This window comes from Bufo bufo, chromosome 6 (assembly GCF_905171765.1).
Source record: "Bufo bufo chromosome 6, aBufBuf1.1, whole genome shotgun sequence".
Classification (NCBI taxonomy): Eukaryota; Metazoa; Chordata; class Amphibia; order Anura; family Bufonidae; genus Bufo; species Bufo bufo.
The window spans coordinates 378,619,081-378,643,622 of record NC_053394.1 but is presented as its reverse complement, the minus strand read 5'-3'; the positions used below and the strand labels follow the sequence as shown (position 1 = coordinate 378,643,622).

The 24,542-nt window shown below is 44.6% G+C and overlaps 11 pseudogenes; all 11 read left to right on the top strand.

Moving 5' to 3' along the window:
- Positions 1-11,487: 11,487 nt before the first annotated feature.
- Positions 11,488-11,688, top strand: LOC121006642 (annotated as a pseudogene).
- A 1,062-nt stretch (positions 11,689-12,750) lies between these two features.
- Positions 12,751-12,951, top strand: LOC121006641 (annotated as a pseudogene).
- A 1,062-nt stretch (positions 12,952-14,013) lies between these two features.
- LOC121006639 lies at positions 14,014-14,214 on the top strand (annotated as a pseudogene).
- A 1,062-nt stretch (positions 14,215-15,276) lies between these two features.
- Positions 15,277-15,477, top strand: LOC121006638 (annotated as a pseudogene).
- A 1,062-nt stretch (positions 15,478-16,539) lies between these two features.
- LOC121006637 lies at positions 16,540-16,740 on the top strand (annotated as a pseudogene).
- Positions 16,741-17,802: 1,062 nt separating this feature from the next.
- Positions 17,803-18,003, top strand: LOC121006636 (annotated as a pseudogene).
- Positions 18,004-19,065: 1,062 nt separating this feature from the next.
- LOC121006635 lies at positions 19,066-19,266 on the top strand (annotated as a pseudogene).
- A 1,062-nt stretch (positions 19,267-20,328) lies between these two features.
- On the top strand, positions 20,329-20,529 carry LOC121006634 (annotated as a pseudogene).
- Positions 20,530-21,591: 1,062 nt separating this feature from the next.
- On the top strand, positions 21,592-21,792 carry LOC121006633 (annotated as a pseudogene).
- A 1,062-nt stretch (positions 21,793-22,854) lies between these two features.
- On the top strand, positions 22,855-23,055 carry LOC121006632 (annotated as a pseudogene).
- A 1,062-nt stretch (positions 23,056-24,117) lies between these two features.
- Positions 24,118-24,318, top strand: LOC121006631 (annotated as a pseudogene).
- The last annotated feature ends 224 nt before the right edge of the window (positions 24,319-24,542 follow it).

The following is a 24,542-nucleotide window of genomic DNA, read 5'->3' as shown; positions in this document are numbered from 1 at the left end:
CGGAACTGTGGCCGTGTATTGCGGCCCGCGATTTGACAGCCACAGATCACACACGTTCGTGTGAACTTAGCCTAAGGCTACTTTCACACTGGCGTTTGGTGCGTATCCGTCATGGATGGATCTGCACAAACGCATCCGTTCAGATAATACAACCACCGCATGCATCTGTTCAGAGCGGATCAGTTCGTTTAACATAGCCAAAAAGTATCCGTCTTAAACACCATTGAAAGGCCTCATGCACACAACTGTTGTTTCATTCAGTGTCCGTTGTTCCGTTTTTCACGATTTTCTGCGGAAATGGGTCAGTTGAAAACTCGGCTAATGCCACGTTTGTCATCCGTGGTTTCAGTCCGTCAAAAAATATAACCTGTTGTATTTTTTTCACTGAAAACGGTTTGCGGACCCATTCAAGTCAATGGGTCAGTGAAAAAACGCGGAGGCACACAAGATTGTCGTCCGCGCTTCCGCGTCCGTTTTTTTCCTATCATTTGCATGGCAAAAATGACTTAGATTTTTTTTTTTACTTTCCTTCATGTATGTCTGGAGATCTTCCAAAAATAAAGGAAGACACACGGAAGCAAAAACGGACATGGATCACGGAACCCCTTTTTGCGGACTGCAAAAAAATACTGTTGTGTGCATGAGGCCAAAGTCAGAGGGGGGACGGATCCGTTTTCTATTGTGCCATATTGTCAGTAAAAACTGATCCGTCCTTATTGACTTACATTGTAAGGACGGATACTTTTGGCTCCCTGTTTCAGCAGACGGAATGTAGGCGGAACGGAGCCAAACTGATGCATTCTGAGCGGATCCTTAGGCTACTTTCACACCTGCGTTAGGTGCGGATCCGTCTGGTATCTGCACAGACGGATCTGCACCTATAAGGCCTCATGAACACGACAGTTGTTTTTTGCGTCCGCAAAAAAATAGATGCGGCATCCGTTTTTTTGGGAGAATCCGTTTTTTTTCCACAGATCCCTTGTAATAAATTCCTATCCTTGTCCGCAAATGTGAAAAAAGTAGGACATGCACTATTTTTTTTGCTGAAGGGAAACACGGACAACGGACGCGGAACACAAACGGATGAACTATCAGCATTTTTTGGCTGACCCATTGAAATGAATGGGTCCCCATCCTATCAGCAAAAAAGAACGGAACGGAGGCCGAGAAAATCTGTCGTGTGCATGAGGCCTAATGATAATTTGCAAATCCGTTTTGACTTACACTGAAAGTCGATGGGAGGCGGATCCGTTTTCTATTGCACCATATTGTACCATTGACTTACATTGTGTCAGGTAGGATCCGTTCGGCTCCGCATCGTCAGGCGGACATCTAAACGCTAGCGTTTTGTTGTCCGCCTCCGGAGTGGAATGGAGGCTGAACGGAGGCAAACTGATGCATTCTGAACGGATCCTTATCTATTCAGAATGCATTGGGGCTGTACGGATCCGTTTTGGACCGCTTGTGAGAACCCTGAAACGGATCTCACAGGCGGACCCAGAAACGCCAGTGTGAAAGTAGCCTTAGGCCGAATGCACACGGCCGTGAGCGGTCCGTGTTAACACGGCCTGAATTCCGGCTGCGAGCTTGAGCGCACGGCGTCACTGGTTGCTATGACGCCGTGCGCTTCATGCTGTGAAACACGGCTGTGTGCATTCGGCCTTAGACATCTAGGACTTGTCCTGCTGCTGGCAGCTGAGAAGTTACTACCGTATAGATGATGGTCTGTGAGCTGTAAAACCTCGACCCTTCATACACTGTAGCAAACCTTCAGCTGTCAACAGCACATGTAGGGAAGCAGAATGTTTGCATTCACTGACAGCAATCAGTGATCTATCTGTCAGTGAGTCTGGGGAATTAAAATCTAAGTTACAGACGATGGTTTAGACCAATCCTTAGTTGTTAGCCGTTAGCAGTTAACCTTATGTTGCTTTGTTTTCTGCACAGTATGGATTAGATTATGGAAATGTCATCTGCTTTGCTGGTGCAGTAAGGGCCACACGAGCGTGACTGATTGCTTGGCTCCGGTGCGTTCAGTGAAACTCGCACAATTTTTAAGGCAAGTTTTGTTTGTCTGCGATTGGGTTCAGTTGTTCCGTTTTTTTCACGCGGGTGCAGTCCGTTTTGATGCGTTTTCACTCTCGTGATAAAAACAAAATGAAAGTTTAGGCCTCATGCACACGACCGTTGTTTGCTTCCGCGTTCGGTCCTGCAGATTTTAGCGTTTCAGGGGCGGACCCATTCATTTCTATGAAGCCGTCGAAAATGCGAATAGTGCACCGTTTGCAATCCGCGTCCGTGATTCATGGTTCCAGTCCGTCCAAAAAAATATAACCTGTCCTATTATTTCCGCGGAAAACGGTTTGTGGACCCATTCAAGTCAATGTGACCGACCAGCTAAAAAACGCGGAGGCACACAAGATTGTCGTCCGCACGTCCGCTTTATTCCTATCATTTGCATGGCAAACCTGTCTTAGACTTTTTTTTTTTACATTCCTTTATGTCTGGTGGTCCTCCAAAAATAAAGGAAGGAAGACGCACAGAAACGGATCACGGAATAATGGAACCCCATTTTGCGCAACGGAACACAGCGGTCGTGTGCATGAGAGACCTTACAAACACGGTCTCTTATCAACCATCAGTGAAAAATGCATTGCACTCACACTTGCTTCCGGATACAAGGCGTTTTTCACAGCCGCATTCACTTCTATTGGGCCATGCATGCATGGCTGCGTGAAAAATGCAGAACATAGAACATGCTATATTTTTCACGCAACGCAGACCTGATGCGTGAAAAAAAAATACATGTGCACAGAGACCCGTTGAAATAAATGGGTCAGGATTCAGTGCAGGTGCTATGCATTCACGTCACGCATTGCATCCGTGCAGAAAACTCGCTCGTGTGAAAGGTGTCTTAGGCCCTGGGCGGGTGCAATGCATGATGCAAACGCATTAATACGCCAGCACGGAATACGGCGAACGCATTAAGCCAGCACGGAATACGGCGAACGCATTAAGCCAGCACGGAATACGGGCCCATTAATTTCAATGGGGCTGTGTACATGTGTGTTGGGTTTCACGCATCAGTTGTGCGTTGTGTGAAAATCGCAGCATGTTATTTATATTTATATATATATATATATATATATATATATATTCTACGATTTTCACGCAACTCTCGCCCCATAGAAGTGAATGGGGCTGCGTCAAAAATCGCATCTGCAAGCAAGTGCGGATGCAAAGCGTTTTTCACAGATGGTTGCTAAGAGATGTTTTTTGTAGACCGTCCGCTGTTTATCACGCTTGTTCAAAATGCATTAAATCGCATAGCAACCGCGCGATAAGAACTGAACGTGATGGCAGACAAAACAGAATGAACTTGCTTCCGAAATTGTGTTTTTTACTGAAAGCATCCGCAGCTAATACACTCACGCTCATCTGCAAGGGGCCTTAGTTTTATTTATCTTTTTATTTATTTATATTTATTATGTTGCGTGCAGATTTCACCCTTTGCAATGCAAGGGTGAGATCAGCAGCAAATGCACAATAAAAACTGCGCTAATGCGCTGGTGTTCTGCGGTCAAACACTGATACTGCCTGCGTTCAATCCATATTTTGCGGGACGGAACAGCTGCCCCTAATAAAACATATCTTTCTCTGAAATGCATGCATACATACATACATACATACATATATATATACATACATAGCAGACAATAATAGGACATGTTTTTTTTGTGTGCCTGCCTGCCTGCCGCACCCCCCCCCCCCCCATTATGGGACACTATGGGATATTAGCTCAAATTTTAAAATGGTGTATTTGTTGCACTGGCACACATTATAAGGCCTCATGCACACGACCGTTCCGTTTTCTGCTGTCCGCCTTCCCATGGGCTGCTTTCAGCAATTTGCTGAACGGAACTGGCGCCCAGCCCACTGTAGAGTAGACATGCCAATTCTTGTACGCAAAACGGACAAGAATAGGTCATGCTATATTTTTTTTGCGGTGCCTCGGAATGGAGCAAGGGATGCATTTGCGTGCGGCCTCATTGAAGTGAATGGATCCGCACCCACCCGAGCCGCAAAAATGGTGGCTCCTGTGGCTCCTGTGGCTCTGATGCGGACCAAAACAATGTTTGTGTGCATGAGGGAGGCCTAACTGTGAAGTCCTTGTAATGAACAGTTAACAATCCTTGTGGCCTCACAAACAGAAACTGACTATAGGCTAGTCCAGTGGTGGCGAACCTATGGCACGGGTGCCAGAGGCGGCACTCAGAGCCCTCAGAGCTGTATCAATATGCCTTTTATCAGCGCACAGCGCGCTATGAACAGCACAAGCAGCGCACTAAATGTAGGCAGGGTATTATAGCTAAATGATAGATATACTATACTGGACTGTAGTATTCAGGTTACATTGCGGTGTTGGCACTTTGCAATAAATATGTGGGTTTTGGGTTACAGTCTGGGCACTCGGTCTGTAAAAGGTTCGCCATCACTGGGCTAGTCTGTCTCAGTAAGTTAAATGACAGCAATGTTGACGTCTATTTATTTTTCCCCAACACAAACACAGTGCTGTAAATGTGAAGTGTACATGATATCAACAACATGTGAACAGACCAGGTGGGAGCGAGTGCTGCCTATGACTTATGATCATCATCATTTCTTCCTCCCAAATATGGTGCCATTCTGTGCTCTACCGCCTTAAAATCTTTAACATGTTTGTCCATTACGTACGTACGGTACATACATACATACATTCTCATACTTACTTGCTTTTCCAGTCCAGTCCCATCTCCAAGTTCAGTACGGCATGGCTATGTTTATTAGATTTTGGTGAGTAATATTGCTCACTGTTATCCATATTCTCCCTGTTTGTATGGAAGCTAATTGAGTTGGATAATTATTTAAATATCTCTTTAATGTGTTTATTTCATTTTATTGCGGTCGGTCGGTCGGTTGGTCGGTCGGTTGGTCGGTCGGTCGGTCGGTCTCCTCTGTGCATATTCTTGAATGAAAGTGATGCAAGCTAATTGATGCCAAGTGATGCTACAGTACAGTGCTGGCTGTACTTGTCCACTTCTCCACTCAAGATGTTGTACAATTCAGACAGAAAGAGGTAAGTTGTTTTTTTTTAAATCAATTTTGCATAACATCAACCGTTTGTGTTGACAACTCTTCATTGTTCATCTGATTTTTTTTAATATTTTTTTTTGCTCCTTGTCCATTCCAATACTCAATTAATTCCCAAAATCATTTCTATTCCCAGTAATGCTCCTTAAAACGGCCTTCCTTCTGTTTGTATAGACCTCACACTAGACCTCACACTTCTTACAGTAGGGATTCAGTCACACTCAAAACTCACACTCACACTCACTCTCACTCTCTCTCTCTCTCTCTCTCTATGTCTATGTCTATGTCTCTATCTCTCTATATATACACACTGTTGTGCCTTTTCATAGGTAAATGCATTCATATCCAATTCATTATTGTCAAAATGGATGTTCATTTCCTTTAAGAGCCATGCTCAACTATAGTTGCAATTTTGTATGTCTTGAGTAGGCCAATTTAAGGTCACACAAAGGTTTATACTCTTCAGTGTTATCCTTCCCATGAATATACCAGTCTGAGAAAAGGCCTCCTTATCTACTTTTAAATTTATGACGGGCGATAAAGATGAGCTCTATGCAGCTGGTGATAATTACTTATACAATTAGGCATTTATAAATGAAGCAAAGCAAAGTATATAATATTCATGTATTCATTTAATGATCCTTAGTTAGTCCTTTGCATAAAACAATCAGTAGGACATATATATATTTGTTTATATTATATTGTTATATGTTACGAAGACAACATGTATCCAGTATATTGTATATATTTCTCATTAGAAGAGTATCTGTCTCTAGAAGAGTGTCTGTGAAGATGTGTGTTTTGTAGCAATTAATCACATCTTTGGTATGACAGACGAGGTACTGATATCTCTGTGAGAAAACAAGGGCATTTACGACCCATAAATTAAGTGTGAGAGACATTAAGTGAGACGCCTAGAGGTCTGTCTCTAATTGCTACAAGTGTCAGAATTAATCCCTATGGCTTGAATTAAAGCTTCTAAGGTCAAAATGTATATTCAGACTTACATAAGTTAACCCTTTATACTATGATGCAGATAGCTTATACAGCAGTGCCACCTAGGTATCAGTAGGTGACATTACAACAGTAGCAAAAGTGCATTCTGGGTAAGGTTATGATGTCACATTTTTTATCAATGATCACGCCCATCCGACAATGATTGGAAAGATCCAAACTAGGAAGGTGTGTCTAACTGATAAGTTTGTGATCATAAGCCATACACAGTAAGGGAAAAGAAAAAAAGAGGGAGAGAGAGAGAGAGAGAGAGAGAGAAAAGAAAAGAAGGAAGGAGAGGAGAGGAGAAGTAGAGGGGTTTATCAAGATGAAAGCCATGGTGAGCTGCGCTATGATGGACCACCCAGCTTTCCTAGGAGCAGAAGTGAGATTCCTACTAGGACTTGGTAAGAGACACAGAAAATGATATTTCATTTTATTAAGACTAATTTGATAGTGTGGGTGAAATTATACCATCTAGATTGGCGAATAAATAAATGTTTAAATAAATTGATCATCTCCATATTGAGATGTAGTCTTAGGATATTGTGAGGCTTCATTCTACCTGCACAAGAATCTAGACTCAGAATCTAGCAAAGCATTAAATAATTGCTTATATATATATATATATATATATATATATATATATATATATATTGATAGAACATTCTTCGCCAAGCTAAGTGATGGATTCCCACCGGAAGGACTTATTTCAAATCCTTCCCATTTAAGATATGGTTTAGCAAAATCCTAAATCCCTGTTATTTGTCTTAATAGTCTTACCAATGTTATATATGTGAAAATAGTCCAGGATGGGGCGGAAGGATACAGTTATCTCTTCTAAGTTATATCCTTGGATGGATTTGCCCATGCCTGAAGCCATGTGATGTGTAGTTGGTTAGTAGGGGGGGCAGAATGTATTTATCATTCTATATTGATGTCTAGGATTAGACATGCCCATCTTGATATCATGAGGTTTTCTCTGAACAGAAGTAATGTATATAACTTATGTTCCTACTTTGATATCCTAACCTAATAATAGCTTGGTTATAATGTGACAAGTTATTTCCACTCACATATATTGTTAAGCTTGTAATGCTTTATATTAACGCTATATATATTCATTTGCATGTATCATTGTGTTTATTTACTTATATATATGTTTATAATCTTGTAACCAATAAATCTGCATATTTTTATAATACCTGTGTATTATTGTATAATGCAAAACTACATTTTATCATTAACGTCATCTCACGTCAAAAAGAACTTATTTATCTGAGGAAATAGTCGGACTCAGATGTGAATTGTATCAATTAGGTTGTCTACAATTCAACAGGTCATGATTTTAAGAATTTTTTGACAAATTTTATAAATTTTATTTTTTTATGATCAATTATTTTTATGACCATAATTAATAATTCATAATTGAATTATTACCCACCGACAACACACTGGATTTGCTCTGGTAGAACGGCTTGCGAAGCCGCAGTACAGAGCCAATGACAATGTATTTAACTTATTGCAGTGCAGTGTTTTATTCACACATAACACACATAAGTAAAGTGACAAAAAAGGCAGTTTTAATGAAAACCAGTCACCTTAAGGCTACTTTCACACTAGCGTTCGGGTGTCCGCTCGTGCGCTCCGTTTGAAGGGGCTCACGAGCGGCCCCGAACGCATCCGTCTGGCCCCAATGCATTCTCAGTGGAGGCGGATCCACTGAGAATGCATCCGCCTGCCAGCGCTCAGCCTCCGCTCCGCTCAGTGAGCGGACACCTGAACGCTGCTTGCAGCGTTCGGGTGTCCGCCTGGCCGTGCGGAGGCGAGCGGATCCGTCCAGACTTATAATGGAAGTCAATGGGGACGGATCCGTTTGAAGATGACACAATATGGCTCAATCTTCAAGCGGATCCGTTCCCCATTGACTTTCAATGTAAAGTCTGAACGGATCCGTTCAGGCTACTTTCATACTTAGAAAATTTTCTAAGTTTTAATGCAGACGGATCCGTTCTGAACGGATGCGAACGTCTGCATTATCGGAGTGGATCCGTCTGATGAAACATCAGACGGATCCGCTCCGAACGCTAGTGTGAAAGTAGCCTAAGTCAGGTGTTTGTTCACACCAGGCTGCAGCACCTAAGTCCTTGGGTGAAGCAGAAGTCCACATGCTTTTTCCCAAACAATATAGCCTTAGTCCGGGGCCAAACACTCGGGTTCCAACACTCAGACTGACAAAGCTCCAGTATCAGATGGTTGAAAATTCACTTGTTGGCTGTGTGTTTTTATCCCCAACCAAAACCCTGCTGGAACGACAGCCACTGTGCCTGTTCCCAGTAAGAAAGAGCTTCCCTCTCCCCCCCCCCCCCCCCCCCAAGAAATCACAACTACCCTCCCCCAATACTCTGAGTACTGTGTATGATCGGCAATCAGAGTATAGGAGTATAGGTAGACTTTAGATTTTTATGACTCCAGGACTCCAGCCACTTTTTATGTTGCTTTGCCGAGGTGTGACTACTTTTAGAGAACTTTAAAGCATTAGGCCTAGATAACCTCTAGAAACAGATAAAGATATACACTTGATTCATAGGGGGAAGAGTAGAGTAAAAGCTTTATCCAAAGCAATCCCATCCCAACTCGTATATTTTCATGCTTTTTAAGTTTGTTAATATTTAGAATTTAAAGACCCTCATTGTACACAACCACATATGAGGATTAAACATTTTGTCTGGGTATCAGAATGTCATCTCAACCTGGACATATTCACCTACCTACCTACCTACCAATCAACTGCTTTTTCCTGGATATTTGTTTATTTACCTAATTTTACTGTGTTACTATTGATGTGATATCACCGACACCAAAGATTGTCATTTGCAGAGGTCACATGGTTTTTCTGAGTTTGCTCATCTAATCTAAGCAAACACCTCCAATTACTTTTCAATGGCTTTTGTCTCCAGATGAAATGTGTTAAGAAATTTTAGTTAACAGCGGGAGTGCTAACCATGGTACATCTGTAGTGCTGCTGGCCTGGCCCGAGACCGCTTTAGCACTGCTGTCTAGTATGTCCTGCTGTCTAGTGTGTACTAGGTAGGGCCAGTTAACAGGCTGCCATTAGTGCTGTTTTTTTAAGCTGCAAAACAGGTAGGTAGGTAGGTAGGTAGTTAGGTAGTTGGTTAGTAGATAGAGTAGAGTCTCCTGTCTAGCAGTGCAACAATTTAAACACAAAAAGCCCTTTCAGTGTGCAATGGGGTACTGGTCAAGTTGTGTAGGACCAAGAAATGTTGGCCTACTGCTTATTCATTGGACAACGGTTTAAGAACCTGTATGTGCGTACTATAGATCCCAATATGATTTACCTCCAAGGCTTCCTTAAATTAATTTAAGAAATTGATTTTCAATATAAGGAAGGTCCACACACCCTCTGTAGATAGTTTTCCAATGAATATGATAGTCATAAACGGTGCATTCTACAAAATATGTTGTACACATGGTGATATTTCAAAGTGTTTTTTATCTTTAAGATCTTAATTTCTCAAAAAAATCACTCTCTTGTTAACCAAATAAGTGTAAATCAAAGTATTGATCCTAAAAAAAAGATAAACAGAAAATAATGCAAACTTATAATAAAATCATGTAGTAGATATCTAATATTATTTATTGACTTATATTTAAACATACACGTTATAAATAAAAAACAACAACTTGAGAATCACTTGTTAATTAATGTTTCAAGACAATTTTATGTTAGTAAGGGATTGTTTACCCAAATATATTTTGTGTTGATTATACAGACTGTTTGCTTTGTTCCACATAAGTTCATATACATGAGCTTTTATTCCAACAGGTCAGCAAAAGATGGAGACAGCACTCTGTATTAAGTAAATTTGGGATTTGTCCAGTACTGACTTTTAATGGAGTTAATGAATATCTAAGACCTATAACAGTTAATACTAGACCTATTCATAGAAGATGCAGAGATTTGTAATACAAAGATTATTGTTGGACTCCACCAAATCCATAAGTATCATTAGCCAAACCAACCACTGAATAACCTCTATAACTAAGGGAGATGAGGCTAACCAAATACATACAACACTAAATAAATTCCATCAAGTAGTTACCCACAATCCTTCCAAATATTTATTCTGCATAAAACTGTAGAATTATGCTAATCTTCAGTATATGAATATTCATTATTTGAATTTCCTATATTAAAGGTTCATAAATTAATAAGTCACTGCAATTTAGATGAACTGATTGAAGTAGGGGCTGCCACATGGTTTGTCACTGAAATCTAAGGGGAACTTTTCTCAAGTTGTCTATCTATTCAAGTGTTATAGTATAGATAGACTCTAACTTTGCATCCGTCGTCGTCGTCGCCGTCGCAATAATAAATGAGTAAAGTTTGCCTGTGTCTCCCTCTTGTGGATCCTTTGAACTGGATTACTTGGAGGTTAACAAGTAGTCCAGCACTTCCTATGTATCAGCACCTGCCTTGTCTGGACAATGGACGGAACACTGCACGTGTCACAAGAGCCTTGTCAGGTCAAGAGGTCAAAGAGGTCAAGTAAGGTCAGCTATTGGATGACATCACAAGGGCCCTGATGGAACACTCAACAATGGGGCCGTGACATCACAATCAACAATGCATACTTCCTTTTTTTTCTCACTACTACTTCTCCATTCACTCCTATACGTTTTTCTGCTTGGCGTGCTATGGCACCAGGAATTGCGTGCGAAGAAAAGGCGTGTGCAAAAGTGGCGGGTGGGGGTGGAGCTATGCAGATGGCGAACACAAAGAGGAGCATAATGCTGGTGACTTCTGAGCGTAGGACGCACGGTTCCCCTGGTTTGTGAGAGAGGAGAAGGAAGCCTCCCGGACTGTGTCTAGGGCTGGCTGGGGCCCGTAGGCTGTTGCCTTGAGAAGTGCTTTGCAATGGCGATAAGCGGCCCTGTTGTCGAGGCCCCTTTTGGCTAAAATCAAGTGTGGTATCTGTTCTTATACTGTACGCGGCAGACATGTTCCTGCAGTATTACCTGGATGAGCAGGGAGATCGGGTGTACACCATGAAGAAAGTGGCTCCCAGTGGACAGCTGACCTCTTCAGCCCATCCAGCCCGCTTCTCTCCCGATGACAAGTATTCCCGACATCGCTTCTCCATCAAGAAGAGATTTGGTCTCCTGCTCACCCAGCAGCCCCGGCCGGTTTTATGAGGCGGGCCGTGCGGAGGAACGACAGCTGGACTTGGAATCTCTCAGCTCCTTCTTACCACATTCACTTCTTGTTGGACATTTGTGACTTTATCACTTAACATAGGAGGTGTTTTCTGAGTTTTGTATGAAATAAAGAAAAACAAATAAATAAATTAAATAAATAAATAAATCTGTTCTTATCAGTTTAATATCTGATACGTCCCCTATCTGTGGACCATGTATTAAATGGATTTTCTGAACAGGGAGTTGGAAAAAGACTGATGGGTTAGTTAATTGGCTTATCACCTGAATGAAGTGTTCGGACCTCCACGCACCTTGGTTTTGCTTTGGGCCAGTTGTGCACACTTGGGATGCTGAGTTGTTCCTGTGAATTGACCATTTAGTACTTTTGTAGCAAGTTGGCTGGATGTAACCATTTAGCTTTTCCAGTGCCGCAATAATAAATGAGTAAAGTTTGCCTGTGTCTCCCTCTTGTGGATCCTTTGAACTGGATTACTTGGAGGTTAACAAGTAGTCCAGCACTTCCTATGTATCAGCACCTGCCTTGTCTGGACAATGGACGGAACACTGCACGTGTCACAAGAGCCTTGTCAGGTCAAGAGGTCAAAGAGGTCAAGTAAGGTCAGCTATTGGATGACATCACAAGGGCCCTGATGGAACACTCAACAATGGGGCCGTGACATCACAATCAACAATGCATACTTCCTTTTTTTTCTCACTACTACTTCTCCATTCACTCCTATACGTTTTTCTGCTTGGCGTGCTATGGCACCAGGAATTGCGTGCGAAGAAAAGGCGTGTGCAAAAGTGGCGGGTGGGGGTGGAGCTATGCAGATGGCGAACACAAAGAGGAGCATAATGCTGGTGACTTCTGAGCGTAGGACGCACGGTTCCCCTGGTTTGTGAGAGAGGAGAAGGAAGCCTCCCGGACTGTGTCTAGGGCTGGCTGGGGCCCGTAGGCTGTTGCCTTGAGAAGTGCTTTGCAATGGCGATAAGCGGCCCTGTTGTCGAGGCCCCTTTTGGCTAAAATCAAGTGTGGTATCTGTTCTTATACTGTACGCGGCAGACATGTTCCTGCAGTATTACCTGGATGAGCAGGGAGATCGGGTGTACACCATGAAGAAAGTGGCTCCCAGTGGACAGCTGACCTCTTCAGCCCATCCAGCCCGCTTCTCTCCCGATGACAAGTATTCCCGACATCGCTTCTCCATCAAGAAGAGATTTGGTCTCCTGCTCACCCAGCAGCCCCGGCCGGTTTTATGAGGCGGGCCGTGCGGAGGAACGACAGCTGGACTTGGAATCTCTCAGCTCCTTCTTACCACATTCACTTCTTGTTGGACATTTGTGACTTTATCACTTAACATAGGAGGTGTTTTCTGAGTTTTGTATGAAATAAAGAAAAACAAATAAATAAATTAAATAAATAAATAAATCTGTTCTTATCAGTTTAATATCTGATACGTCCCCTATCTGTGGACCATGTATTAAATGGATTTTCTGAACAGGGAGTTGGAAAAAGACTGATGGGTTAGTTAATTGGCTTATCACCTGAATGAAGTGTTCGGACCTCCACGCACCTTGGTTTTGCTTTGGGCCAGTTGTGCACACTTGGGATGCTGAGTTGTTCCTGTGAATTGACCATTTAGTACTTTTGTAGCAAGTTGGCTGGATGTAACCATTTAGCTTTTCCAGTGCCGCAATAATAAATGAGTAAAGTTTGCCTGTGTCTCCCTCTTGTGGATCCTTTGAACTGGATTACTTGGAGGTTAACAAGTAGTCCAGCACTTCCTATGTATCAGCACCTGCCTTGTCTGGACAATGGACGGAACACTGCACGTGTCACAAGAGCCTTGTCAGGTCAAGAGGTCAAAGAGGTCAAGTAAGGTCAGCTATTGGATGACATCACAAGGGCCCTGATGGAACACTCAACAATGGGGCCGTGACATCACAATCAACAATGCATACTTCCTTTTTTTTCTCACTACTACTTCTCCATTCACTCCTATACGTTTTTCTGCTTGGCGTGCTATGGCACCAGGAATTGCGTGCGAAGAAAAGGCGTGTGCAAAAGTGGCGGGTGGGGGTGGAGCTATGCAGATGGCGAACACAAAGAGGAGCATAATGCTGGTGACTTCTGAGCGTAGGACGCACGGTTCCCCTGGTTTGTGAGAGAGGAGAAGGAAGCCTCCCGGACTGTGTCTAGGGCTGGCTGGGGCCCGTAGGCTGTTGCCTTGAGAAGTGCTTTGCAATGGCGATAAGCGGCCCTGTTGTCGAGGCCCCTTTTGGCTAAAATCAAGTGTGGTATCTGTTCTTATACTGTACGCGGCAGACATGTTCCTGCAGTATTACCTGGATGAGCAGGGAGATCGGGTGTACACCATGAAGAAAGTGGCTCCCAGTGGACAGCTGACCTCTTCAGCCCATCCAGCCCGCTTCTCTCCCGATGACAAGTATTCCCGACATCGCTTCTCCATCAAGAAGAGATTTGGTCTCCTGCTCACCCAGCAGCCCCGGCCGGTTTTATGAGGCGGGCCGTGCGGAGGAACGACAGCTGGACTTGGAATCTCTCAGCTCCTTCTTACCACATTCACTTCTTGTTGGACATTTGTGACTTTATCACTTAACATAGGAGGTGTTTTCTGAGTTTTGTATGAAATAAAGAAAAACAAATAAATAAATTAAATAAATAAATAAATCTGTTCTTATCAGTTTAATATCTGATACGTCCCCTATCTGTGGACCATGTATTAAATGGATTTTCTGAACAGGGAGTTGGAAAAAGACTGATGGGTTAGTTAATTGGCTTATCACCTGAATGAAGTGTTCGGACCTCCACGCACCTTGGTTTTGCTTTGGGCCAGTTGTGCACACTTGGGATGCTGAGTTGTTCCTGTGAATTGACCATTTAGTACTTTTGTAGCAAGTTGGCTGGATGTAACCATTTAGCTTTTCCAGTGCCGCAATAATAAATGAGTAAAGTTTGCCTGTGTCTCCCTCTTGTGGATCCTTTGAACTGGATTACTTGGAGGTTAACAAGTAGTCCAGCACTTCCTATGTATCAGCACCTGCCTTGTCTGGACAATGGACGGAACACTGCACGTGTCACAAGAGCCTTGTCAGGTCAAGAGGTCAAAGAGGTCAAGTAAGGTCAGCTATTGGATGACATCACAAGGGCCCTGATGGAACACTCAACAATGGGGCCGTGACATCACAATCAACAATGCATACTTCCTTTTTTTTCTCACTACTACTTCTCCATTCACTCCTATACGTTTTTCTGCTTGGCGTGCTATGGCACCAGGAATTGCGTGCGAAGAAAAGGCGTGTGCAAAAGTGGCGGGTGGGGGTGGAGCTATGCAGATGGCGAACACAAAGAGGAGCATAATGCTGGTGACTTCTGAGCGTAGGACGCACGGTTCCCCTGGTTTGTGAGAGAGGAGAAGGAAGCCTCCCGGACTGTGTCTAGGGCTGGCTGGGGCCCGTAGGCTGTTGCCTTGAGAAGTGCTTTGCAATGGCGATAAGCGGCCCTGTTGTCGAGGCCCCTTTTGGCTAAAATCAAGTGTGGTATCTGTTCTTATACTGTACGCGGCAGACATGTTCCTGCAGTATTACCTGGATGAGCAGGGAGATCGGGTGTACACCATGAAGAAAGTGGCTCCCAGTGGACAGCTGACCTCTTCAGCCCATCCAGCCCGCTTCTCTCCCGATGACAAGTATTCCCGACATCGCTTCTCCATCAAGAAGAGATTTGGTCTCCTGCTCACCCAGCAGCCCCGGCCGGTTTTATGAGGCGGGCCGTGCGGAGGAACGACAGCTGGACTTGGAATCTCTCAGCTCCTTCTTACCACATTCACTTCTTGTTGGACATTTGTGACTTTATCACTTAACATAGGAGGTGTTTTCTGAGTTTTGTATGAAATAAAGAAAAACAAATAAATAAATTAAATAAATAAATAAATCTGTTCTTATCAGTTTAATATCTGATACGTCCCCTATCTGTGGACCATGTATTAAATGGATTTTCTGAACAGGGAGTTGGAAAAAGACTGATGGGTTAGTTAATTGGCTTATCACCTGAATGAAGTGTTCGGACCTCCACGCACCTTGGTTTTGCTTTGGGCCAGTTGTGCACACTTGGGATGCTGAGTTGTTCCTGTGAATTGACCATTTAGTACTTTTGTAGCAAGTTGGCTGGATGTAACCATTTAGCTTTTCCAGTGCCGCAATAATAAATGAGTAAAGTTTGCCTGTGTCTCCCTCTTGTGGATCCTTTGAACTGGATTACTTGGAGGTTAACAAGTAGTCCAGCACTTCCTATGTATCAGCACCTGCCTTGTCTGGACAATGGACGGAACACTGCACGTGTCACAAGAGCCTTGTCAGGTCAAGAGGTCAAAGAGGTCAAGTAAGGTCAGCTATTGGATGACATCACAAGGGCCCTGATGGAACACTCAACAATGGGGCCGTGACATCACAATCAACAATGCATACTTCCTTTTTTTTCTCACTACTACTTCTCCATTCACTCCTATACGTTTTTCTGCTTGGCGTGCTATGGCACCAGGAATTGCGTGCGAAGAAAAGGCGTGTGCAAAAGTGGCGGGTGGGGGTGGAGCTATGCAGATGGCGAACACAAAGAGGAGCATAATGCTGGTGACTTCTGAGCGTAGGACGCACGGTTCCCCTGGTTTGTGAGAGAGGAGAAGGAAGCCTCCCGGACTGTGTCTAGGGCTGGCTGGGGCCCGTAGGCTGTTGCCTTGAGAAGTGCTTTGCAATGGCGATAAGCGGCCCTGTTGTCGAGGCCCCTTTTGGCTAAAATCAAGTGTGGTATCTGTTCTTATACTGTACGCGGCAGACATGTTCCTGCAGTATTACCTGGATGAGCAGGGAGATCGGGTGTACACCATGAAGAAAGTGGCTCCCAGTGGACAGCTGACCTCTTCAGCCCATCCAGCCCGCTTCTCTCCCGATGACAAGTATTCCCGACATCGCTTCTCCATCAAGAAGAGATTTGGTCTCCTGCTCACCCAGCAGCCCCGGCCGGTTTTATGAGGCGGGCCGTGCGGAGGAACGACAGCTGGACTTGGAATCTCTCAGCTCCTTCTTACCACATTCACTTCTTGTTGGACATTTGTGACTTTATCACTTAACATAGGAGGTGTTTTCTGAGTTTTGTATGAAATAAAGAAAAACAAATAAATAAATTAAATAAATAAATAAATCTGTTCTTATCAGTTTAATATCTGATACGTCCCCTATCTGTGGACCATGTATTAAATGGATTTTCTGAACAGGGAGTTGGAAAAAGACTGATGGGTTAGTTAATTGGCTTATCACCTGAATGAAGTGTTCGGACCTCCACGCACCTTGGTTTTGCTTTGGGCCAGTTGTGCACACTTGGGATGCTGAGTTGTTCCTGTGAATTGACCATTTAGTACTTTTGTAGCAAGTTGGCTGGATGTAACCATTTAGCTTTTCCAGTGCCGCAATAATAAATGAGTAAAGTTTGCCTGTGTCTCCCTCTTGTGGATCCTTTGAACTGGATTACTTGGAGGTTAACAAGTAGTCCAGCACTTCCTATGTATCAGCACCTGCCTTGTCTGGACAATGGACGGAACACTGCACGTGTCACAAGAGCCTTGTCAGGTCAAGAGGTCAAAGAGGTCAAGTAAGGTCAGCTATTGGATGACATCACAAGGGCCCTGATGGAACACTCAACAATGGGGCCGTGACATCACAATCAACAATGCATACTTCCTTTTTTTTCTCACTACTACTTCTCCATTCACTCCTATACGTTTTTCTGCTTGGCGTGCTATGGCACCAGGAATTGCGTGCGAAGAAAAGGCGTGTGCAAAAGTGGCGGGTGGGGGTGGAGCTATGCAGATGGCGAACACAAAGAGGAGCATAATGCTGGTGACTTCTGAGCGTAGGACGCACGGTTCCCCTGGTTTGTGAGAGAGGAGAAGGAAGCCTCCCGGACTGTGTCTAGGGCTGGCTGGGGCCCGTAGGCTGTTGCCTTGAGAAGTGCTTTGCAATGGCGATAAGCGGCCCTGTTGTCGAGGCCCCTTTTGGCTAAAATCAAGTGTGGTATCTGTTCTTATACTGTACGCGGCAGACATGTTCCTGCAGTATTACCTGGATGAGCAGGGAGATCGGGTGTACACCATGAAGAAAGTGGCTCCCAGTGGACAGCTGACCTCTTCAGCCCATCCAGCCCGCTTCTCTCCCGATGACAAGTATTCCCGACATCGCTTCTCCATCAAGAAGAGATTTGGTCTCCTGCTCACCCAGCAGCCCCGGCCGGTTTTATGAGGCGGGCCGTGCGGAGGAACGACAGCTGGACTTGGAATCTCTCAGCTCCTTCTTACCACATTCACTTCTTGTTGGACATTTGTGACTTTATCACTTAACATAGGAGGTGTTTTCTGAGTTTTGTATGAAATAAAGAAAAACAAATAAATAAATTAAATAAATAAATAAATCTGTTCTTATCAGTTTAATATCTGATACGTCCCCTATCTGTGGACCATGTATTAAATGGATTTTCTGAACAGGGAGTTGGAAAAAGACTGATGGGTTAGTTAATTGGCTTATCACCTGAATGAAGTGTTCGGACCTCCACGCACCTTGGTTTTGCTTTGGGCCAGTTGTGCACACTTGGGATGCTGAGTTGTTCCTGTGAATTGACCATTTAGTACTTTTGTAGCAAGTTGGCTGGATGTAACCATTTAGCTTTTCCAGTGCCGCAATAATAAATGAGTAAAGTTTGCCTGTGTCTCCCTCTTGTGGATCCTTTGAACTGGATTACTTGGAGGTTAACAAGTAGTCCAGCACTTCCTATGTATCAGCACCTGCCTTGTCTGGACAATGGACGGAACACTGCACGTGTCACAAGAGCCTTGTCAGGTCAAGAGGTCAAAGAGGTCAAGTAAGGTCAGCTATTGGATGACATCACAAGGGCCCTGATGGAACACTCAACAATGGGGCCGTGACATCACAATCAACAATGCATACTTCCTTTTTTTTCTCACTACTACTTCTCCATTCACTCCTATACGTTTTTCTGCTTGGCGTGCTATGGCACCAGGAATTGCGTGCGAAGAAAAGGCGTGTGCAAAAGTGGCGGGTGGGGGTGGAGCTATGCAGATGGCGAACACAAAGAGGAGCATAATGCTGGTGACTTCTGAGCGTAGGACGCACGGTTCCCCTGGTTTGTGAGAGAGGAGAAGGAAGCCTCCCGGACTGTGTCTAGGGCTGGCTGGGGCCCGTAGGCTGTTGCCTTGAGAAGTGCTTTGCAATGGCGATAAGCGGCCCTGTTGTCGAGGCCCCTTTTGGCTAAAATCAAGTGTGGTATCTGTTCTTATACTGTACGCGGCAGACATGTTCCTGCAGTATTACCTGGATGAGCAGGGAGATCGGGTGTACACCATGAAGAAAGTGGCTCCCAGTGGACAGCTGACCTCTTCAGCCCATCCAGCCCGCTTCTCTCCCGATGACAAGTATTCCCGACATCGCTTCTCCATCAAGAAGAGATTTGGTCTCCTGCTCACCCAGCAGCCCCGGCCGGTTTTATGAGGCGGGCCGTGCGGAGGAACGACAGCTGGACTTGGAATCTCTCAGCTCCTTCTTACCACATTCACTTCTTGTTGGACATTTGTGACTTTATCACTTAACATAGGAGGTGTTTTCTGAGTTTTGTATGAAATAAAGAAAAACAAATAAATAAATTAAATAAATAAATAAATCTGTTCTTATCAGTTTAATATCTGATACGTCCCCTATCTGTGGACCATGTATTAAATGGATTTTCTGAACAGGGAGTTGGAAAAAGACTGATGGGTTAGTTAATTGGCTTATCACCTGAATGAAGTGTTCGGACCTCCACGCACCTTGGTTTTGCTTTGGGCCAGTTGTGCACACTTGGGATGCTGAGTTGTTCCTGTGAATTGACCATTTAGTACTTTTGTAGCAAGTTGGCTGGATGTAACCATTTAGCTTTTCCAGTGCCGCAATAATAAATGAGTAAAGTTTGCCTGTGTCTCCCTCTTGTGGATCCTTTGAACTGGATTACTTGGAGGTTAACAAGTAGTCCAGCACTTCCTATGTATCAGCACCTGCCTTGTCTGGACAATGGACGGAACACTGCACGTGTCACAAGAGCCTTGTCAGGTCAAGAGGTCAAAGAGGTCAAGTAAGGTCAGCTATTGGATGACATCACAAGGGCCCTGATGGAACACTCAACAATGGGGCCGTGACATCACAATCAACAATGCATACTTCCTTTTTTTTCTCACTACTACTTCTCCATTCACTCCTATACGTTTTTCTGCTTGGCGTGCTATGGCACCAGGAATTGCGTGCGAAGAAAAGGCGTGTGCAAAAGTGGCGGGTGGGGGTGGAGCTATGCAGATGGCGAACACAAAGAGGAGCATAATGCTGGTGACTTCTGAGCGTAGGACGCACGGTTCCCCTGGTTTGTGAGAGAGGAGAAGGAAGCCTCCCGGACTGTGTCTAGGGCTGGCTGGGGCCCGTAGGCTGTTGCCTTGAGAAGTGCTTTGCAATGGCGATAAGCGGCCCTGTTGTCGAGGCCCCTTTTGGCTAAAATCAAGTGTGGTATCTGTTCTTATACTGTACGCGGCAGACATGTTCCTGCAGTATTACCTGGATGAGCAGGGAGATCGGGTGTACACCATGAAGAAAGTGGCTCCCAGTGGACAGCTGACCTCTTCAGCCCATCCAGCCCGCTTCTCTCCCGATGACAAGTATTCCCGACATCGCTTCTCCATCAAGAAGAGATTTGGTCTCCTGCTCACCCAGCAGCCCCGGCCGGTTTTATGAGGCGGGCCGTGCGGAGGAACGACAGCTGGACTTGGAATCTCTCAGCTCCTTCTTACCACATTCACTTCTTGTTGGACATTTGTGACTTTATCACTTAACATAGGAGGTGTTTTCTGAGTTTTGTATGAAATAAAGAAAAACAAATAAATAAATTAAATAAATAAATAAATCTGTTCTTATCAGTTTAATATCTGATACGTCCCCTATCTGTGGACCATGTATTAAATGGATTTTCTGAACAGGGAGTTGGAAAAAGACTGATGGGTTAGTTAATTGGCTTATCACCTGAATGAAGTGTTCGGACCTCCACGCACCTTGGTTTTGCTTTGGGCCAGTTGTGCACACTTGGGATGCTGAGTTGTTCCTGTGAATTGACCATTTAGTACTTTTGTAGCAAGTTGGCTGGATGTAACCATTTAGCTTTTCCAGTGCCGCAATAATAAATGAGTAAAGTTTGCCTGTGTCTCCCTCTTGTGGATCCTTTGAACTGGATTACTTGGAGGTTAACAAGTAGTCCAGCACTTCCTATGTATCAGCACCTGCCTTGTCTGGACAATGGACGGAACACTGCACGTGTCACAAGAGCCTTGTCAGGTCAAGAGGTCAAAGAGGTCAAGTAAGGTCAGCTATTGGATGACATCACAAGGGCCCTGATGGAACACTCAACAATGGGGCCGTGACATCACAATCAACAATGCATACTTCCTTTTTTTTCTCACTACTACTTCTCCATTCACTCCTATACGTTTTTCTGCTTGGCGTGCTATGGCACCAGGAATTGCGTGCGAAGAAAAGGCGTGTGCAAAAGTGGCGGGTGGGGGTGGAGCTATGCAGATGGCGAACACAAAGAGGAGCATAATGCTGGTGACTTCTGAGCGTAGGACGCACGGTTCCCCTGGTTTGTGAGAGAGGAGAAGGAAGCCTCCCGGACTGTGTCTAGGGCTGGCTGGGGCCCGTAGGCTGTTGCCTTGAGAAGTGCTTTGCAATGGCGATAAGCGGCCCTGTTGTCGAGGCCCCTTTTGGCTAAAATCAAGTGTGGTATCTGTTCTTATACTGTACGCGGCAGACATGTTCCTGCAGTATTACCTGGATGAGCAGGGAGATCGGGTGTACACCATGAAGAAAGTGGCTCCCAGTGGACAGCTGACCTCTTCAGCCCATCCAGCCCGCTTCTCTCCCGATGACAAGTATTCCCGACATCGCTTCTCCATCAAGAAGAGATTTGGTCTCCTGCTCACCCAGCAGCCCCGGCCGGTTTTATGAGGCGGGCCGTGCGGAGGAACGACAGCTGGACTTGGAATCTCTCAGCTCCTTCTTACCACATTCACTTCTTGTTGGACATTTGTGACTTTATCACTTAACATAGGAGGTGTTTTCTGAGTTTTGTATGAAATAAAGAAAAACAAATAAATAAATTAAATAAATAAATAAATCTGTTCTTATCAGTTTAATATCTGATACGTCCCCTATCTGTGGACCATGTATTAAATGGATTTTCTGAACAGGGAGTTGGAAAAAGACTGATGGGTTAGTTAATTGGCTTATCACCTGAATGAAGTGTTCGGACCTCCACGCACCTTGGTTTTGCTTTGGGCCAGTTGTGCACACTTGGGATGCTGAGTTGTTCCTGTGAATTGACCATTTAGTACTTTTGTAGCAAGTTGGCTGGATGTAACCATTTAGCTTTTCCAGTGCCGCAATAATAAATGAGTAAAGTTTGCCTGTGTCTCCCTCTTGTGGATCCTTTGAACTGGATTACTTGGAGGTTAACAAGTAGTCCAGCACTTCCTATGTATCAGCACCTGCCTTGTCTGGACAATGGACGGAACACTGCACGTGTCACAAGAGCCTTGTCAGGTCAAGAGGTCAAAGAGGTCAAGTAAGGTCAGCTATTGGATGACATCACAAGGGCCCTGATGGAACACTCAACAATGGGGCCGTGACATCACAATCAACAATGCATACTTCCTTTTTTTTCTCACTACTACTTCTCCATTCACTCCTATACGTTTTTCTGCTTGGCGTGCTATGGCACCAGGAATTGCGTGCGAAGAAAAGGCGTGTGCAAAAGTGGCGGGTGGGGGTGGAGCTATGCAGATGGCGAACACAAAGAGGAGCATAATGCTGGTGACTTCTGAGCGTAGGACGCACGGTTCCCCTGGTTTGTGAGAGAGGAGAAGGAAGCCTCCCGGACTGTGTCTAGGGCTGGCTGGGGCCCGTAGGCTGTTGCCTTGAGAAGTGCTTTGCAATGGCGATAAGCGGCCCTGTTGTCGAGGCCCCTTTTGGCTAAAATCAAGTGTGGTATCTGTTCTTATACTGTACGCGGCAGACATGTTCCTGCAGTATTACCTGGATGAGCAGGGAGATCGGGTGTACACCATGAAGAAAGTGGCTCCCAGTGGACAGCTGACCTCTTCAGCCCATCCAGCCCGCTTCTCTCCCGATGACAAGTATTCCCGACATCGCTTCTCCATCAAGAAGAGATTTGGTCTCCTGCTCACCCAGCAGCCCCGGCCGGTTTTATGAGGCGGGCCGTGCGGAGGAACGACAGCTGGACTTGGAATCTCTCAGCTCCTTCTTACCACATTCACTTCTTGTTGGACATTTGTGACTTTATCACTTAACATAGGAGGTGTTTTCTGAGTTTTGTATGAAATAAAGAAAAACAAATAAATAAATTAAATAAATAAATAAATCTGTTCTTATCAGTTTAATATCTGATACGTCCCCTATCTGTGGACCATGTATTAAATGGATTTTCTGAACAGGGAGTTGGAAAAAGACTGATGGGTTAGTTAATTGGCTTATCACCTGAATGAAGTGTTCGGACCTCCACGCACCTTGGTTTTGCTTTGGGCCAGTTGTGCACACTTGGGATGCTGAGTTGTTCCTGTGAATTGACCATTTAGTACTTTTGTAGCAAGTTGGCTGGATGTAACCATTTAGCTTTTCCAGTGCCGCAATAATAAATGAGTAAAGTTTGCCTGTGTCTCCCTCTTGTGGATCCTTTGAACTGGATTACTTGGAGGTTAACAAGTAGTCCAGCACTTCCTATGTATCAGCACCTGCCTTGTCTGGACAATGGACGGAACACTGCACGTGTCACAAGAGCCTTGTCAGGTCAAGAGGTCAAAGAGGTCAAGTAAGGTCAGCTATTGGATGACATCACAAGGGCCCTGATGGAACACTCAACAATGGGGCCGTGACATCACAATCAACAATGCATACTTCCTTTTTTTTCTCACTACTACTTCTCCATTCACTCCTATACGTTTTTCTGCTTGGCGTGCTATGGCACCAGGAATTGCGTGCGAAGAAAAGGCGTGTGCAAAAGTGGCGGGTGGGGGTGGAGCTATGCAGATGGCGAACACAAAGAGGAGCATAATGCTGGTGACTTCTGAGCGTAGGACGCACGGTTCCCCTGGTTTGTGAGAGAGGAGAAGGAAGCCTCCCGGACTGTGTCTAGGGCTGGCTGGGGCCCGTAGGCTGTTGCCTTGAGAAGTGCTTTGCAATGGCGATAAGCGGCCCTGTTGTCGAGGCCCCTTTTGGCTAAAATCAAGTGTGGTATCTGTTCTTATACTGTACGCGGCAGACATGTTCCTGCAGTATTACCTGGATGAGCAGGGAGATCGGGTGTACACCATGAAGAAAGTGGCTCCCAGTGGACAGCTGACCTCTTCAGCCCATCCAGCCCGCTTCTCTCCCGATGACAAGTATTCCCGACATCGCTTCTCCATCAAGAAGAGATTTGGTCTCCTGCTCACCCAGCAGCCCCGGCCGGTTTTATGAGGCGGGCCGTGCGGAGGAACGACAGCTGGACTTGGAATCTCTCAGCTCCTTCTTACCACATTCACTTCTTGTTGGACATTTGTGACTTTATCACTTAACATAGGAGGTGTTTTCTGAGTTTTGTATGAAATAAAGAAAAACAAATAAATAAATTAAATAAATAAATAAATCTGTTCTTATCAGTTTAATATCTGATACGTCCCCTATCTGTGGACCATGTATTAAATGGATTTTCTGAACAGGGAGTTGGAAAAAGACTGATGGGTTAGTTAATTGGCTTATCACCTGAATGAAGTGTTCGGACCTCCACGCACCTTGGTTTTGCTTTGGGCCAGTTGTGCACACTTGGGATGCTGAGTTGTTCCTGTGAATTGACCATTTAGTACTTTTGTAGCAAGTTGGCTGGATGTAACCATTTAGCTTTTCCAGTGCCGCAATAATAAATGAGTAAAGTTTGCCTGTGTCTCCCTCTTGTGGATCCTTTGAACTGGATTACTTGGAGGTTAACAAGTAGTCCAGCACTTCCTATGTATCAGCACCTGCCTTGTCTGGACAATGGACGGAACACTGCA